General features: G+C 37.5%; 1 long non-coding RNA gene across 2 annotated transcripts in view; it reads right to left on the minus strand.

Annotated features, from left to right (window-relative positions):
* LOC123282487 (uncharacterized) overlaps positions 1–20,652 on the minus strand; it is a 626,057-nt gene that overhangs the window by 474,966 nt on the left and 130,439 nt on the right. The window contains exon 3 of one of the 2 annotated variants that reach the window (XR_011499681.1): positions 13,669–13,741. The exons of the other annotated variant lie outside the window; for it this stretch is intronic. This is a non-coding gene — a long non-coding RNA (uncharacterized lncRNA). The remainder of the gene's footprint in view (positions 1–13,668; positions 13,742–20,652) is intronic. 2 annotated transcript variants of the gene reach the window in all.

Here is a 20,652-nt window from a genome sequence, read left to right on the forward strand (position 1 = left end):
AACTGTTATTCATTCCCACCTGAAAGCACATTTGGATGGGTAGGGAGAGAGCCAAGGAAAGTGGGTGACTGAGTGGAGGAGGACCAGGTGAAAACAGGGGTAGGGGCAGTAGAATCTAAACACAACACAAGCTTGGCCTCTGTCCCACCCTGCCAGGGCCACCAGCCTGCCCTGATTGACTGAGCCTCTAAGATGGGCTGCCATCTCACAGCGTGTCATCCTTTCATTTGTAAATCTATTTCAGGTGAGCACACAAAGCAGACACTAAAGTCTGAGAGTTCAAGATTTTAAGATGTGTTTTCCTGAAACTGTCAGCTAAATGGCTCTACTTTTCTCTTCTAAGGCTTATAAACTGACAAAACTGACAAGTTTGCTGTCTTCCATCTTTGAAATGGACAGATCTAGTTGGGGAAAGTGTACTGAATATGTTTACGCAGGTGACATATTCTTTTCTTAAAGCTGAGATAAGTAGATATCAACAAGTTCATATTGGCAGACTTCTTCCCCTAGACCCTAACACACAGCGGACCTTCCTGGCACAGTGACCACCCACGCAGTCACTCAAGGATGGGGTGTGAGGGTGAAGCATGTAGCATCCTGTGCCAGAATTCATGCTTGCAAAAAGCAGACTGCTTTCTCACAGAGGGATTAACATTTTGAAGTTTTTAAGGCCTGCCATTCTAAGTTTTAAATAAACATTCTTGTTATAAAACCAGACTATTATTAAAAAGTGAAACTATCAACCACTGAGAGAGACTCGGAGAGAGATGGGTGATTGGGGTTTAGGGACTAACAAGTATTGAATGTTTACCATGTCCCAGGCTCCTTATGTATACCATCTCATTTAATGTCCAAGACTGCCCTAGAGAAAGATATTGTTATTCCCATTTTGTAGATGAAAATATAAAGCTCATGGCAGTTGCCTACCCAATGTCACACAGCCAGTAAAAGTAGCAAAGCCAGTATTCAAACCCAGGTGTGTCTGGCTCTAAACCTGAGGCCCTTTTCACCATACCACACTACATCTTAGATGTACACAGCATTATACCTATAAAAAGGTATAGGTCAATCATGCCGCCTGGCTATTTTTTCCTTAAAGCACTTTTGTTCTTCTCATCACATAGCAATATTCAATTTGGAAATTTATCACAATATTCTTTCCATTTTAATCCCAGGGTAAAGGTAGGGGCATAGGGAGCATCAAAGTATTAAGAAAAACAGAACTGAAGGATTCTTTGGGATGAGGACTATATGTTATGCATCTTAGTATCCCCAATGCCAAGCATAAGCCTTGACTCATGATAGAGGTTCAATAAGGTTTGAGGGAGGAAGGAAAAAATTTTGGAGCTGATCAAGGGCTTTCCTTAGTAGTGGAAACAGTTGGACACTTAGCTTGGTCTACGATTTGCTAAGAGAGATCTCATTGCACTGCTGGGAGTAAAAATTCTACATCCACCCAGGGATAATTGGCTCATGATTCTCACACTCCCAACACACAAACCGATAATGACAATAACATCAATGCCAAAGCCGAAAAACTTAGGGAGTGGCTAACGTATTATTTCTTTCATTCCTAACTTCTTAGGAAGGGAACACACTATTCTTTGATCCCCCAGACAGGTATTTATTAAGTACCTATTAGCAGCAGGCACTATGCTAATCATTGGAAATACAAAGATGAACGAACCCAGGATGCTTCTCTCAGAGAGCTCACAACCTAGTTGGGAAGACACCCATAAGCATTATTGCTTTACAGGAAATATAGCAAAGAATAACGGAAGAGATAAACAGGTTATTTTAGAAACTCAGAGGAAGGGCACCTTACCAACCTGGTAGTATGAGGAAAGACTTTGTGGAAGAGCTGACACCTAAACTGAGTTTAGACAGATGTAGAGTTTAGCCAGGAAAGGCATAGATTTGGAAATGATCACCATATAGGTAGGAGTTGAAATGGTGAAAGTAGATGAGAACTCCAATGTAGAATTTATAAAGTAAGAATAACTTTGGGACTAGGCTACAACTAGAGTTGTAGTGGGATTAGGCTACAATGTTTGGGGCTGGACAGACCAAAAAGAGACCATAAGGAAACAGAGGAGGAGCAGTCAGAGGTAGGAAAACTTTAAGAGTCTATGGTGCCATTTGAATGTTCATAGCAGCTTTATTTGTAATAGCCAAAACCTGGAAACTCAAATGTCCAATAGCTGACGAATGAATAAATAAACTATGGTACCTCCATACAATGGAATATAACACAGCAATAAAAAGGAATGAACTACTGATACACCAAACAACATAAATGAATCTCAAAAACACCCTGCTAAGTAAAAGAAGCCAGACACAAGAGTAAACACTATACAATTTCTTTTATATGAAATATTTTAAAGGACAAAAATCATCTACAGGGATCTATAGAAGCAGATCATCAGCTGCCTGGGGATAGGGAGAGAAAGAGGACTGACTGAAAAGGGGCAAGAGAAAACTTTTGGGGATGAAGGAAATCTTCTATACCTTGATTGTGGCGGTAATTACAGGATTGGGCACATTTGTCAAAGAATGGTACACTTAAAATGGGGGCATTTATGGTAAGTAAATTACATCTCAATGAAGTTTATTTTAAAAAGTCTGCAGTGTCACAGAAGCCAAGGGAATATTATATATCACAATAAAGTTTTTAAATACATAGCTTTACAGAAACCAAGGGATTTGATATTTCAGGATGGGGAGCTTGATCAACAATGTTAAATGCAGGATTGATATCCAGTAAGACACAAACTGTGGGGAGCTTACCCATTGGTATTTAGAAGATGATTAACAATATATGTAAGAACTATTTGGTGGAACATGGAGGTAAAAGCTAGACTACAGTCAGTTGCAGACCAAATGTGAAGTTAGAAAATAGAGATCCGAATATAATAGTGATATCTATTCAATAGAAAAGAGAGATACTAAATAGAGATAGTATATTACCCTTCTGAAAAATTCAGATAAAAAGCTGAACAGCGACAGAGATCAAGGAAGGGTTGAGTGATGTTTGTTTGGGGAGAAACTTTAGTATATTTATAGATTGAGAAGAAGGAATCACCACAGAGGGAGAGGACTGGAAAGGTTACATGGGAGGTAGTGAGGAGTGAGGATAAGGGTAAAAGTGGAGTGATTTTTCTTGAACAGGACACTTTCTTTGAGACTAAAGGAAAGTATATGAAGAGGGCTGCAGGTATAGAAAGGTTAAATAGGAGGATTAGGATTTGAGAGAGGACATCCCGATTCCTTCTGTCATCTGTCAAAAAAGGTGTGAGTCAAAGTTTGAATACAGGGTTGAAAGAACTGACAATTTTTGGAAAATCCATGGAGTGAATTGGAAAAAGTTGACTTAGATCAAGGAAAAGGACTAAAGGACAACACTGAAGGCCCAGCTGGAGTTGATTATTACATATCTATAACGATCCCAATGTGCACTCATAAGTTTTTAGCTTATTTCAGCAGTGCTCCATTCCCCCATATATGTGTGGATGAGAAGTATTTTAGAATTAATTCATCATTGGAGTTTTGCTGAACAGGTCCTACAGAAGCATAAGAGAAGGGATTTGAGGGTGTTTTGAAGAGAATAAATTTAGCATTGGGTCCAGGTTGGACATACAAGGAAAAAAATCCAAAAGGAAATTGATGAACTAAGACAAAGTGGAGAAGTCAAAGGAGCCCGAGGCCTAATGAGAGTAAAAACTGGGGGAGGGGTCTTGGTACATAATTTTTGAGAGAACTGGAAATTATAAAAAGGCATGGTTAGAGAAAGGAATATTGAAACTTAAAGATTTGACAGGTAGTGAAGATCTGGTTGATGGCGAGTAGCCAAAGTAGAACAGAGGTGAAGATCACTGAATATGAAGAGGTAAAAAATCTTTGAGGGAAAATGTTCCTCATGTGTAATATATGCTTAATAAATGATGGTCAAATATATGAATGGAGGGATGGTATGATGAGGTATTCTGCAGATGGCTTGAGAATGATGGGTATTCATTGGGGAAAGATTCCTGCAAGAGGCTGACTGAAATGAGAATTAAGAAAGAGGAGTTATCATGGCCAAGGAAATATGAGTAGCCTTCAGCACACCTTTATTCCTTGAAGACTATGCTGGTTTTGTCATTCACAAGATATTGAAGATTGTGAGCCATGTGCCGTCATCTTCTTGTTTTCAGTTAAAGTTCCCAGAATAGCATGCAATTGAGCAAGGTAAGATATAGGTGGTAGGGAGAATTTGGAATAAGAACAAAGAGAAGCAATTTTAGTGGCACTACTCAGGCAAACCCAATTTAAGGAATGAGACTAATTACAGACAAATGTGCCTACGGTGGTGTAGCAGTTTAGTCCGTGTGCTCTGCTTTGGCAGCCTGGGGTTTGCCAGTTCAGATCCTGGGCATGAACCTAAGCACTGTTTATCAAGCCATGCTGTGCCAGGAGCCCCACATATAAAATAGAGGAAGATGGGCACAGATGTTAGCTCAGGGCCGATCTTCCTCAGTGAAAAGAGGAGGATTGGCAGTGGATTTTAGCTCAGGGCTAATCTTCCTCAAAAAAAAAAAGAAAAAAATCTCAGTTAACTAGAAATAGAAGAGAAGTTCTTCAACCTGATATAGAGTATCTCAAAAACCCTACGGGTAACATCATAATAGTCAAAGACTGAACGCTTTCCTCTGAGATCAGGAATAAGGCAAGGATGTCCCTGTTATTCAATATGGTACTGGAAGTTCTGGCCACTGAAAAAAGGCAAGAAAAAGAAACAAAAGGCGTACAGATTGTAAAGGAAGAAATAAAACATTCCCTACATAAGATGACAAGAAAAGATCAAGGATTCTAAATATAAAAAAAAATCCTCAAAGCTCTGAGAATTAAAAAGTGAGTTTAGTTAGTTAACAAGATATAGTATCAACCCACAGAAATCAACTGAATTACTATATACTAACACTGAACATATGGAAATTAAAATTAAAAACATAATACCATTTATAATTACTCCAAAGAAAATGACACAATTAGATATAAATTTAACAAAACATATACAGGATCTGTATGCTGAAAATTTAAAAATGCTGATGAAAGAAATTAAAGATCTAAAGAAAATAAAAGGCATATTATGTTCATGGACTGGAAAACAACACAGTAAATTTGCCAAATTTCGCAAAATTGACCCATAGGTTTTTAATGCAATCCCTATCAAAATCCAAGTATGGGGCCAGCCCCAGTGGCCTAATAGTTAAGTTCAGCATCCTCTACTTCAGTGGCCCAGGTTTGGATCCCAGGCATGGACCTACACCACTCTTCTGCTAGCAGCCATGCTGTCGCAGCAGCTCACATAAAAAAGAAAAAGGAGGAAGACTGGCAACGAATGTTAGCTCAGGGCAAATCTTCCTCAGCAAAAAAATAAAAAATCCCAGTATGTTTTTTGTAGACATAGACAAGATTATTCTGAAATTTATATGGAAGGACATAATCCCTAGAATAGCTAAAACAATCCTAAAAAGAGAAGAATCAGGTGGGATATTAAGACCTAATACTTATCTGTAGTATTTAAAACAAGGTGGTATTGGTGGAGGAATAAACACAAATAAATTATACAGAATAGAGAACCCAGAAATAGACCCATGCAAATATGTCCAACTGATTTTTGACAAAGGGGCAAAAGGAACTAAATGGAGAAGGGACAGCCTTTTCAACAAATGTTTCTGGAGTAACTGGACATTCATTAGGCAAAAAGAAGAAGAACCTTGGCCTAAACTACACCTTATATGCAAATTAACAAATTAACTCAAAATATGTCACAGACTTAAATGTAAAACATAAAACCATAAAACTTAAAAAAATAGGAGAAATTATCAGGATCTAGGGTTAGGCAGAGAGTTTAGACTTGATATCAAAAGCATCAATCATAAGAGAAAAAGTTGATAAACTGGACTTCATAAAATTAAAAACTCTTGCGCTGTGAACAACAATGTTAAGAGCCTAAAAAGACAATTTACAGAATGGGAGAAATATTTGCAACCACATATCTAACAAAGAGATTTGTATCTAGAACATATACAGAACTCTTAAAGTTCAACAATAAGAAAACAAACAATTCACTTAGAAAGTGGGCTAAAGATATACACAGACAGTTTACTTAAGAGGATATACAGATGGCAAATAAGTACATGAAAAGATGTTCAACATCATTAGCCCTTAAGGAAATGCAAATTAAAGCCGCAATGAGGTATCACTGTACACCTATCAGAATGGCTAAAATAAAAAATAGTCAAGACAACAAATGCTGCAGAGAATGTACAGAAACTGCATCACTGATACACTGTTGGTGGGAAAGTAAAATGATACAGCTGCTCTGGAAGAGAGTTTGGCAATTTCTTATAAAACCAAAAATGCAACCATTATATGACCCAGTAGCTACACTCAGGCATTCATCTCAAAGAAATGAAAACCATGTTCACACAAAAACCTGTTCAAGAATGTTCAAGCAACTTTATTCCTAACAGCCAAAAACTAGAAATGACCCAGGTGTCCCTCAAAGGGTGAATGGTTAAAATATTGTATATCCACACCAGGGAATACTACTCAGCAGTACAAAGGAACGAATTTGATATACGCAACAACTTGGATGGATCTCCAGGGAATTATGCTAAGTGTAAAAAGCCAATGCTAAAACATTACATACAGTATGATTCCATTTATATAGTAATCTTGAATTGAGAAAATTATAGAAACGGTGAACAGATTATTTGTTGCCAGGGGTTAGGGACAGGGAACATGGGGGAGATTGGTATGACTATAAAAGGCCAACATGAGGGATCCATGTGGTAATAAAACTGTTCTGTGTCTTGTCTCTCTGTGGTGTCGGATACATGAACCTAGACAGATGATAAAGTGCATTGAATTAAATACACACGCACACACACAAATGAGCACAAATAAAACTGGGTAATTCAAGCAAGACTGGTGACTTGTATCACGTCACTATCTTGGTTGTGATATTATACTATAGTTTTGCAAGATGTTACCATTGGGGGAAACTGGGTATAGATTACATGGCATCTCTGTATTATTTCTCACAAGTGCATGTGAATTTTCAATTATCAGAAAATTAAAAGTTGAAGGAACAAACATTTTAATAAATAAGAAAATAAATATTTAAAAGTTATTTTAATAAGGAGATGCCATTTCATATCCAATAAAAGTTGGATATCTTTTAAAAGTTTCAAAGCTTGCAATCTATTTTTGAAACCATAGGTGCACTTCAGATAATTTTATGGAAACAATAAAAGCTAAGATTTATTGTTCTTATTACCAAAACACTGTTTTTTATATTATCTCGTTGAATTCTTACATCCTACTTCATCCTTGCAAGGTAGATGTTATTATTATCTTATTTTACAGCTGAGAGAACAGGCTCAGAAATTAGTGACTTAAACAGGATTTGAACCCAGATCTGTCTTTCTCCAAGGCTCAAACACTCCAAGGACATAACCAGTTTACTGAAGTACCTCCCAACAACATGGGACGAGCTTGGCTTGGCATTTTGGGCTATTGAGACCTGATATAGAAAAGAGTTGGAGCCACTTAAAACACGATTCTTCTGAATAAAACCTTACTGCAATTACCCTACATATGAATAAATAGAATAAGCAGCAATGCCTCGGGATGTTTCCAGTAAAAATCTCCTATTGTAATGCCTACTGTATGAAGACGCGTCACGGTTTATGAGAGTCAGGTCCACGGCTTATGAAAACAAATACTTTGAAAGAGTATGTGACTTTAAGACTGCTGACTTGAGAGAGACAAAAGGGAATCTTCAGTAAATATTAAGAGGAAGAGCAGTCTCAAACATTTAATTCTCCCACGTCCTGACTCTGACCTGTATGAAAATGATACAGGCCTCCCAACCCAGTCATTCTCAGTTGCTTCAGTCTAAGAGGCACAGATGGTCTCTCAGGTAGCTAATCCAGCACTATTAACAGTTTTCTCTGTTAATAAATTGGTCTTGCTAAAAAGCACATAGCTAGGTCTATTCGTGGATGAGGGGCAGAGCCCCGGAGCACTTCAGTTGCTTCTCTTTTATCAGGCTGTAGGAGCTTTCTGTGGTAGCAGTTGTCTGGGGAAGCTCACTGGGCTTAAAGCTCTGGTTTGATTTGAATAATTTATTAATAATTTGGAAAAAAAAAACTAATTAAATTTGTGTGTGATTCTAAAGTTAGAGTTTCTACAGGGACTCAGAAGGAACAGAAGTATAAGAAAACATTTCAAAAGATTCTGAGTCTGAATTTCCCCAGCCCCACCTTCCCTCCAACATGTACAATCACGCTCTTGCTCTCTTCTCTCATCTCGCTCTGATTCTTTATGTTTCTGTCCCTCTGACTATCTCTCTGTCTCTTTCTCTTTTTTCTCACAAACCCAGACACACATGATCACCACCACCACCACCATCACCACTACTGATCAGAGTTTGCATGCGAGAATAATACTCTTTGGGGGAGATGATTCACCCACTATCATACTCACAGAATCAGACTCAGAGAGCTATCCATACTCATCTACCCATACTACTTTTTTTCAATTATTTTATTGAGGTCATAATCGTTTATAACATTGTGTAATTTCAGGTGTATATTATTATTGATCAGTTTCTGTATAGATTGCATCATGCTCACCACCAATAGTCTAATTTTTATCCATCATCATATGTACGTGCCCCTTTACCCCTTTCACCCACCCCCTAACCCTCTTCCCCTCTGGTAACGACTAATCTGTTCTCTTTACCCATGTGTTTGTTTATCTTCCACATATGAGTGAAATCATGCACTGTTTGTCTTTCTCTGTCTGGCTTGTTTCGCTTAACATCGTACCCTTAAGGTCCATCCACGTTGTCGCAAATGGGACGATTCTGTCTTTTTGATGGCTGAGTAGTATTCCATTGTATATATACACCACACCTTCTTTATCTATTCATCAGTCAGTGGGCACTTGGGTTGCTTCCATGTCTTGGCTATTGTGAACTGCGAACATAGGGATGTTCATATTGTGAACATAGGGTGCATAAATCTCTTTGAATTGTTGATTTCAAGTTCTTTGGATACATACCCAGTGATGGAATAGCTGGATCATATGGTATTTCTATTTTTAATTTTTTGAGAAATCTCCATACTGTTTTCCATAGTGGCTGCACCAGTTTGCATTCCCACCAGCAGCGTATGAGGGTTCTCTTTTCTCCACATCCTCTCCAACATTTTGTTATTTTTTGTCTTGGTAATTATAGCCATTCTGACAGGTGTAAGGTGCTGTCTCATTGTAGTTTTGATTTGCATTTCCTTAATAATTAGTGATGTTGAGCATCTTTTCATGTGCCTGTTGGCCATATGTTTATCTTCTTTGGGAAAATGTCTGTTCATATCTTCTGCCCATGTTTGATTGGGTTGTTTGTTGTTGAGTTGTATGAGTTCTGTACATATTTTGGAAACTAACCCCAAATTTCATGGTTTGGATATACGGTTTGCAAATATTTGGATATATGGTTTACAAATATATGGTTTGTAAATATTTTCTCTCAGTAGGCGGGTTGTCTTTTCTCTTTGTTCACTGTTTCCTTTGCCTTACACAAGCTCTTTGGTCTGATGTAGTCTCATTTGTTAATGTTTTCTTTGTTTCCCATGCCTGACTAGACACGGTATTCGAAAAGATGCTGCTAAAACAAATATCAAATATTTTACTGCCTATATTTTCCTCTAGGAGTTTTATGGTTTCAGGTCTTACGTTCAAGTCTTAATCCATTTTGAACTAATTTTTGTGTATGGTGTAAGATAACGGACTATTTTCATTGTTTATCATGTGGCTGTCCAGTTTTCCCAACACCATTTATTGAAGAGACTTTCCTTTCTCCATTGTATGTTCTTGGCTCCTTTTTCAAAGATTAGCTCTCCATATATGTGTAGTTTTATTTCTGGGCTTTCAATTCTGTTCCATTGATCTGTGTGTCTGTTTTTGTGCCAGTACCATGCTGTTTTTATTACTATAGCTTTGTAGTATATTTGAAGTCAGGGATCGTGATGCCTCCAGTTTTGTTCTTTTTTCTCAGGATTGCTTTAGCTATTCAGCGTCTTTTGTTGTTCCACATAAATTTTAGGATTCCTTGTTCTATTTCCACGAAGAATGCCATTGGGATTCTGATTGAGATTGCATTGAATCTGTAGATACTCTTGTAGTCTATTCTCATGTTTCCCATTCTTTCTTAATCTTCTACTAGAATCATAAACTGTCAGAGCTAGGACGAACCTTAGAAATTCTACCCTCTCTATTTATAGCAGAAGACACTAAGAGAGAGGGGATATGAGTGACTTGTCCATGGACACTGAATTAGTGGCAGAGCCAGGATTAGAACCCAAGCAGCAAGTTATAAAGGATGGAGGATAAGAAAGGAAAAAACACACAGTGGCTTTTCTCCTGATATGCTTCATTCTAAAGTCTGTGGCTGGGCCCCCCAGTGACTTGCCTCTGCTCCATTATTTGCTCTGCCCTCAAGACCCATGGTAACTGGAATTCAGTATGCATAATTGGTAAACGATTATGTAGGCGGTGGTGGTGGTACTGGTGGTTTGCAAGAGTTGATGCTGCCCTTTAAATCCCTTGATCCTCAAACCTATTTATATTTGATGTTTTAAATTAGAATCTGACCCCACTGATCCCAGGCTAATAAGTGAGGTTGAATTTCCTTAACTGGTCCCTTCCAGCCTGAGAGTCCATGAAAACCTGAGAGCTCTCAATTTAAAATAAAGCCTCTAGGCCAAATTATCACCATATGTGCCTACCTCTGCAATTCCTTCCAGTTAAACTTCCCAGGCCCAGTGAGAATTTAAATGCTAATTCAAGCATGCTGGTGGGTGCCTTATGGTTTTCTTGTTCTAATCAACATATGCAGTCATCTTGCTTTCCCTGTGAAGACCTGGTGCAATCGATGACAGATTTCTTCATCACATCTTTTTCTTTCTCCTCCTCTCCCTTGCAAATGTGAGAAATCACTGTCTGAATGTAAGCAAACGGATTACCGAAGAAGTTCAGTATGAGTGCAAACTTTGGTACTTTATTCCATGTCTGCTTTTTCACCAAAGAAAGCACTAAAATGTTCCTTTTTTAGACTCACTTCTCCAGAGTACAAACTACTCAGTAAGGCAGGTAATAATAATAGCAGTTATCACAATGAGTACTTACTATGTGCTTGACACTGTGCTAAATTGGGATTAACTCAGTTAATTTTCATAAAGCAGGTTCTATTATTAAAACCTTTATGCAGATGAGCACACTGAGACTCAAAGAGGTTAAGGAATTCGCCCTAGGCCACATACTTAATAAGTGGAAGCATCAGGATGTGAACCCAGGTTTGCTGGGTTCTGAAACAATCTGTGCTTTTAAGCAGTACGCTACAGCACCTCAATGTCTTGTTGGACCCTTGTGAATGGTGACAGCAGCAAAAGAAATGCAGTATGCAACCTCACCACTTAAAGCAGTAAGAGCCCTTCCCTCTATGCACAATTCACTACCAAGGGGTAGACCCAAGGGAAGTTCTGGCTCAATACATGTTTAAGAATCATAATGATAACTAGTTTTAATTTTAGAAAAGCTATAAATAAAAAGGAAGCACAATTAGGTTTTAAAAAATCTTTAAAATGGTTATTGCCCAGTTTTCTTAACAATGAGAGTGAGTAGTTAGATTAAAGTTATATAAACCTGAGTGAGATGTTTTTCCACGCATATTTCTTACTTACTAAAGCAGTCATTTTTTTATAAGGCAGAAGCTAAAAGCATACTAGAGTAAAAGAAAACTATAAATATTAAAATGCAAAACTATTATGGCAAGAGTACAAACTTGTCTCAAAGCACTGCTTGCCTTTAAAGTCTGTACCAACCGAATTTTCTTATTAAAGGTTTATTTTAAGAAAAGTCCAATTCCATTCAGTGTGAATACAATTCTTACAGTAACAGCCTGTCTTTCACAGTTAATTGCTGCTTGTCTTCTTGGATATAATCATTTGCATAATTGTGATTCTTTTCAATAATAAAAAAGGATTATATAATCTTGCAGAAGCAATCATAAAATTTAAATTTACATGAAATTAAAGGAATAAATGTTCCATGGTAACAGAACTATTAACATCTACCAAAAGAATAAAGTCTTTAATATTATAGTCTATGTATTAATAGAAAATCACTTTAGATTACACTACTCTTCAAATGTCATTCAAAATTAAAATTGTAGACCTTATTTTGAAATTATAGTATTGAAGGGAAGATCAGTATACCAGCCATAAGATAATGTTTGTAATAATAAATGAGGGCAGGGGCTGGGAAGCAGATGTATCAGTGCAGCCTTGCCTCAATGAGGTACATAAGCAGAACAGAAGCCACAGTCCACTTGGATCAAACTGGGTCACATTAATACATGAGCCCTTTGTGTATCTGTTGCGTTCCATTCGCCCTCCACACTGTGGCGCTCAAAACCAGCATCCCGCAGTCAAATACCACCCTGTCGCTCACTCTCTCCCATTGTTGGGGCTGGCTCAGATGCTTCTCCAAGCCAGCCCTGAGGAGTACCACAGCTGTGTAGAAGCAACCAGTCTGCTCCTAGTGAAATTCCTGGGGATGGAGCCAGTAATCTGACTGTGCCCCTGACAAAACACAGCACCAAATCACCACACACTCTGCTCCTCACTTCCTTGCTACACCAGACTTGGCAGGCACCCTTCTCTTGACATTAACCATCCAACTCCCACCTGCAACATCACCTAGGCATGATTTCCCTGCACAGAATTAGTTGCTCTCAAGTCATAGAATCTACCTAACTTACATAAATTTAGGCAAAGAATAAGGGGAAGATGTGTCTCTTAAACAATGAGTTAGTAGTATTTTACAAAGCCCCTTCCTCCTCTCAATCCAGAGGGAGACTAGGATGACTAAAGTGTCTAGCAGAATGAGATGAGTCTCCACAGGACACTGGACAGTGAGGTGCATGAAGGCGGGGCCTGTGCTGATTTTGCTAGGGCCTAGCATAGTCATCTCTAGATAAACATGAATAAAGCTCTAGAATAAATACATAAACAATTATACCTAAACCCTCCAGGTTTTTAAAGCACAGAAATATTAGAAGATTAGGATTATGTACCTTAACCTACGAAGACTTACAGCATAGTAGTTTAGAGTACAGGCTTTGAAGTGAGAAAAATGTAAGTGACTTACTAGTATGTCACTTAGACTAGTAAACTTAGGCAAGCCACTTCAACTCTCTGATGCTGAGTTTTCTATGTACAATGGGAATAACAGTAGTATATACATTATACAGATGTTGTATTAAATAAGATAATATAAGTAAAAGTCTTCGCATGGTTCCTAATACAAGAAAGGACACAGTACTGTTGGCAGGATTATTAATAATATCATTATTACTATCATTGTAGTATCAACATTCGATTTAGTATGCAAATGCTAACCTCATGAAATTCCAGTAAAAAGTGTATAGATAAAAATTGCCATTCTTCTTCCATTTTATAAAAATTGTCAGTCATTGAAACTCATTGAGCTCAATTTCCATTTATTTGTACAGATGTATCTATTCACTTCTGTGATGGACAAAAGAGGTGTACATACATTCACACAGTTTCTCTTCTGCTGTTTGCCCTGTTTGTCCTCCATATTCCCACAGGCTTGGGCATATATGCTCCTGGAAGACCAAGAGAATGCATTTCTGTAATATGACTTTCTTGGGAAAATGGATTCTTCATGAAATTTAAACAGCTAAAGGAGTCAGCAGAGTAGCACTTATATAAGTTTCAGTGATTTGAAAAGGAAATTGACCTCACGGCCATGTCTGCATGCCCCACAGAAAGTGTTATATTTCTAACAAGAAGAAATTTTTTGGCTAGCCTTTATGTTTCTTTTCAAACAAAGCTACAGATTGACTATACTTTGCTCTGTCATTTTTAATGTATGAGTCCCTGGGTAAAATCTCTAAACCTTAGAGATATTAGGGAGAATGTTTATTCCTCAACACTCTGGTTTTCCTGAGGAGGGATTAAACCTCTAGGCCTCCTGCTGTACCCCTTACTCCTCTGCACTGAGCTACACTGAGTTACCTGGTGGGTGGGTTATAGCCATTGGTCCAAAATTATATTAGTGGGCCAATAATCTAAATCTGTAAGCATTCTCCTTCCCTCCTCACACCAGACCAGTGTAAGGCAGCAACTTTAGGTAAGCGGTATCCTCTGTGGAACCAAATTTACCTTCAAGTGGGCAGTTTTCAGTTTGTGGGGTAGGGGGGACAGTGCTAAACCAGTGCCTCAAATATAACTTAATAATAAATTTGATGTTTTGATCTCTATCTTCTGGCCACTATGTTTATTATTCAATTGGTTCTGAATGTGGGTGAATAATAAATATATCTCTTTTTCAGCTAGACATCTGGAACCTTTCTTCTGCAAACGAGATCCAGTCTGATCCCTTCTCAGGTAGGAGAGAGTATGCAGTACTCATGTAGGTCTATAAGCAGCCTAGTGTGAAAAAAAGAGCATGGGCTTTAGAGTAAGACAGCAGTGAATCTGAATCCTGCTCTGCAACTGTCTGCCTTTGTGACTTGGGACAAGTTAATTAACCTCTCTGGGCTTCAGTTTCCTCATTTGTAAAAATGAGGACAACAATAATAACTCAAAGTTTTTACAAAACTACATGTGTTTATGAATGCCTGCTACACAGTAAATTCCAAATAAATGCTGCTCTTATAGGAACATTATTGTTTTTTATCACCTTCGAAATCGTTATCTTAGAGGAAGCCCTCTGCAGGTTCTCATGCTCCCCTCCACAACTAAGGCACATGCCTGACGCTCTGTTCAAACTCACAGAGCTCAGCTCTGAAGAGGAGCAGAAACCAGTGGCTATAGCCAATATGATATTATGAAATCATATGAAAGAAATTAACCAACAATAAAGAGACAAAAGACAAACCAGCTTGGAAGTGTAGTTAGGGTTGGGACAAAGACCAAGAGTCCCTCACATATGAGGGATATGGGAAGCAGGTAAACACATACCAGGGCCTCAACACAGTGCCTCTGAAGACCTGACATCTCTATGGGCACAAGCTGAACTATATTAGAATAAGCAATAAACCTCGGCCAAGAGCATGTGCACAAGCAACACAGCAGAAAGGGATGCAGCATGGAAATTATCAAACAGTCGCCCTTCAATGAAGGGCAAGGAACAGAATTGTAAAACAGCTACAAGAGGAAAGGAAAAACAACCAAGAACTAAAGGCACAGAAAAGGATTATAGATCTGAATAATATTTATAAGAAGAGCTAACATTTATTATTTCCTAGGTGTCAGGTACACTATTAAATATTTAATTGCAATATATTATTTAATGCAGCAACCTTGCAAGTGAAGTACTATTATTATACCCATTTCACAGATGAAGAAACTGAATTGTTGAGAAAAGTTAAGTAACTTAGCTTGAGCTCTCTCTGAATTTGGAGTTCACCATGCTAAATGCTATATTGTCTCCTCTCAGTGTCTTCCCCAAAAGCATAGTATTTGATTTTTAAAATAGATTTTGAATCATTAAAATTCTGGATATTCTAATTAGAAGACCCAGGCCATATCCTGTGTGAATGGTTCTTAAAGGCCTCTTCTCTTTGTCCCAGTGCTCATTGAGAAGGTGAAAGATTTTTATTAGGCAATATATTTGACCTAATTGTATGACTTTTCAGAAGGATGACTTTGACATTTCAAAATGAGATGGAGCATTAGAAGGCTACATATAGTTGGTATTTAAAAAAAGACAGCAATTTATGATGCTGCAAAAGAATGTAATTTTTTTCCAGGAAAAAAAGTCTTCTGAAAATTACCTGAATATATTATATATTTGCAATGCTGATAACACTGAACGGTTTTGGCAATAGTTGCTAACTCTGAATTTCATAAGTGCCTGTCAAAGAATCATTTCCATACACATCCACAACCTGCTCCACACACACACACGAACACACAGACACACATAGGTGTGCATGTACATAAACACACAGTAATATTTAACTCTTAAGCACAATAAAGACAGACTACCAATTGTTCTATGTACTGGTCTAAACGAGGGCCTGGCTGTAAGTGCACTGGGTCAGAGATCACACAGACCTGCTGGAGATATGAAGAAGCTCTAGCAAAAAATAATGTGCAATATAGTGCTAGGGGACTGAGAATGCTCCTGAAAGTAGGCAGTAGTCAAAGATTCATGGAAGCAAACCTTCAACTTCAGACAAGCCTATCAGCAAATTATGGGAGTTAGTTAGAACTTGGAAACTGCACTTAAAAAAGACTCTAACCTTAGGAAGACTCTTGGAGAGCAAAGTGGGAAGCTGTTCATTAGGATCTCACTTTTAGAGGCTTGTAACTTAAATTTTAAACCCAGGCAAGGTTTTTACCGTGGCATGGGTTAGAAATTTTGAAACTATCTTCTGTATATTCCACTTGAGCAAATGATTAAATATACTGAGGATGGTGGGATCTAAGTTTCTCACTATTGAGGGAGTTACAAATATGGAAAGGGAAGATTCTGAAATGTACTCTGTTTTGCTGAATTGGAATTGAAAGTACCAATATGAACTCATGCGGATGCACATATATATGGAGAGAGAGAGAAATATATGCCCATACAAAAATACATTTCCTTAGCTCAGTCTGCTGAAATAACCTAAAGGAAATGACACACTAATAACAATAGGCACATCTCAAGGCAGATCTTGGTTTCTAAATATTATTCTCCAATAAAAGGAACCAGGGCTCCTTGGAGAAATGGCTGATTCCAGGGCTGGGACAGAGAAAGTAAAAGATGTGCCTAGAACATCTTTTAGATCCAGAAAATAAGGAGGTACTTCAAGAATAAGGGAGATGTGTCAAAGGACACAGGAGACAGCTCACAGGGACAATATGAACGTTCAAATATATAATAATAGTGATGGCTTATATCCCACTTAATAAAATAAGAATCCATGATCCCAAATGGATATAAATAAATAAATGGGGGATAAGGGACGTTATATTCTTCTACGCTAAGAACTAATAAATGTAGAAATAATTGTGGATTTAGAAAATTATCAATGCATGCTAAAACCAACGACTGAAAGTTTGATGAGAAACAGAATGTATACATCCAGTCTTAAGGGACCTCCCTACAAATTACTTATTAATTATAAAGTTATAGTAGAGAAAGCTAGCAGACACTACCTTAATTAAATCATCAAAGCTAACATCACCAATGTTGGGACAAACCACTATTATAAGCTTCCTGATATGATGCCCTGAGGAGGACACAACATTACTTGTGAGATATTCCTGCCGAAAATCCATAACATGAATCTAAACATAAGGAAACATCATTGAGGGATATGCTGCAATGTAGCTGGCCTACACACTTCAAAAATGTACAAGAAACACAAAGGACAGAGAGACTGTTCTGAATTAAAGGGGACTAAAGAGAAATGGCTACTAAATTCAATGACTGACCCAAGATTGGATTCTGGACGAGGAAAAAGAACTATACAAGATGTTATTGGGGAAACTGATGAAATCTGAATATTAACTATGGATTAGATAACAGTAGTATATCAACATTAAATTTCCTAATTTTTACAACAACTGTGGTAATGTAGGAGAATGCCCTTGTTCCTAAGAAATAGATACTGGGGTATTTAGGGGAAAGTGGGCATGATGTCTGCAACTTATTTTCTCTCAACAAATGCATAGATATATATGAGAGAGAGAGAAGAAAAATAGAAATAATTGGTGAATCTGGGTAAAGGATATATGAAAGTTTCTTGTTCTATTCTTGAAACTTATCTGTAAATATGAATTTACATGAAAATAAACATTTAAAACAAATTTTAAAAACCTCAAGCAAGATTCTTGGGATTCCATCTTAGGGCTTGAATGCTTCTGAACATCCAGTGTATGAAGGCACTGAATCTAGAGACTAGGTAGGGGCCCAGACATGCAGTGGATAGTAAAGGAACCAAGTTTTTAGTAGTAGAGTGTAAAACAAAGACTGTCGGCAAGGAACAAGGGAAGAACTCAGTTGACAAACCAGAGTCAAAAGAGAAAAAGCAGCACAGCTAACTCAGTGCTGAGCAGGTAAGTTACTAGTGTAAGGCTCTGTGCAGTCCTCCTGTCTGGTTACAGGTTTAACTCAAGATTCTGAACATACATGGAGGAGTTGCATGGCCCTGCAAAGCTAAGAAGGCTGCATGGGCTGGGAACCAAGTATATTATTCCAATTAGATTTGGGGGAAGTGTTACACAGCAGCACAGTGTAAAAGCCTGATTCAGCTGGAAGCAGTTGTGGTATAGATCTTTACAGCTTAATACTATATAAGCTCCCAAGAAATAAAATTTGGAAAAGGTAATCAATCGTAGAGTTTTCAAAAGCATACCGCTTTGTCTTTCGCTAATAGATCATAAGACAGTGCATGGATAGAAACATGCTCTTTTTTCTTGTCCCACTATCTTTTGTGTCCTTTATAAGCAGAAGATAAGAAAATAACTACCTTTATACTCTTGGTTCTCAATCATAGCTGCACTATGAAATCACCTGGAGAGGTTTAAAAACTACCAACGCCTATGCCTCACCCCCAGAGGTTCTATTTCACTGGTCTGGGGTGGGGCCCAAACTCTAGCAATTTTTTTAATCCCCTTTGATGATGCTAACGTGCAGCTAGGGTTGGAAACTACCAATCTGATGTTGGTTCTCAAAATTTAATTTCTGGACCACCTGTATCAGAATTATCTAGAGGATTTATTAAAAATGCAAATCCTGGATTTCACACCACACTTACAAAATCAGGATTTGGGAGGGGGCATTTTTTAGCAAGTTCCCAAGTGATAGTTTTGCTCACTAAGTTTGAGAACCACTGCTCTGGACTTTTGAAGAGCTCACTTTAAAAACGCCCGGTTACTTCTCCAGGGAATATATATATATATATTTTTTTACCACCTCTCAGTTCCCAGAATGTTACCTCACTGATCCTATAAAACTAGGTGCTTTTCAGAATATGATAAATTATGATAGATGAAATTTCTTGGGAGAGTTGATGCATTATGCAGAGATGATGCAAGGCTTTCATTCTGATTTTAACATAGAATATAGACATTTTAATATATTTTTGCTTGGGATTCTATTAGAAGTCAAATATTATGGAAGGCTTGGAGAATACTGAGGTGTGGTATTTCATCAGCAGGACTGCTGTCACCTGATGGTGATGAGGAACAATTTATCACTCTTGAGACATACCTTCCAGCAGAGCACAATTTCACAAATTCTTAAAATGGTGATGACTAATTTTCTTATATTCTGGTAGCAAACAATGCAGGTAAGAGAATTACATATGAGCTGATGAATATAAGTCCATGATCTGTTCTCTAAAAGATGAAGAAATAAGAGAGAGAGAGTGTTCTGAATCCCGCAGTCAAGTCAAGAAGAAATGAAGATGATTTTCTGGAGAATAAGAAAACCACTTGGTTTCAATCCACTAATTGTGCATAAAGATAGGCATATCATTATTGCTCAAGGCATTCCTTTGTGCCATCTCTATACAGAGAGGTAAGACATTAAAATGAAAGCTCACATGAGGGTCTTTTTCCAGAAAGGAAGTCGAAAGTATAGCTGAGGTCATTACACCATCAAAACTGTAACCAAAACTACACTTCCAGGTCTGAAATGATTCTGACCACTAATAAAGATTAGATGACAGTGTAACATACTTAATGAGGTAGGAAAAACATGTGTCACATTTTTGGAAACTTCTACTAAATGAAATCAGTTAAATAAAGCTCTAACGCTCAGAGAGTTAACTTCTGCTATATGGAAATCTTAGTTATACAAAATGTCCTTCTTAGTTCTTTGGGTATAAGTTTCATAGACTGTGTGAAGCGAACATACTGGGATTAGCTGTCCTCACTATCACCAAGCAATTGCATTCCCTTTGCTTCATTTGGCTACATTAATGAGTCCTAAGAAACCAACTAGTTTAACTCTTATTTACACTAAAGAGTTAAGCAAGATACAAAGATATTAACATTCTCCCCGAGTATACCAGTTCTATGCAACTCCATCTGGGAATTGGCACAAAGAAAAATAAACAAGTTTGCAATCATTATCTTTAGATTTCTATTACCACAGATACATTTTTCTTTTATTTACCACTATGCCATGATTACAAGTTTCAACCTATAAAGTGAGAGGTGAGCCCAGATTTATGCTGTGAAATGCAAAAAGACTTTATAGTAATTCAAACACATTTTCATTTACTGTGGTTGTAATTTATGAAATATTATTCTATAATGCTGGACACCAGTCTTTCATTTCAACAAATACATTTTTTTTACAAAGCTAGGTAGATGATGAATCTTTTCTAACATATGCATTATATATATTTTCAGACAGAGATCTTAAATAAAACTGTGTTAAATGAAGTTGTCTACATATGTAAATTTCTAATGGATACTCAGTAACAGATAAAAAACACAGATGCAAATCTTCATGGAATAGAAAACCAGTGAGCAAGTGGAAAAAAGCAGCAATGAGTCAGAATGAGGA

This window comes from Equus asinus, chromosome X (assembly GCF_041296235.1).
Source record: "Equus asinus isolate D_3611 breed Donkey chromosome X, EquAss-T2T_v2, whole genome shotgun sequence".
NCBI lineage: Eukaryota > Metazoa > Chordata > Mammalia > Perissodactyla > Equidae > Equus > Equus asinus.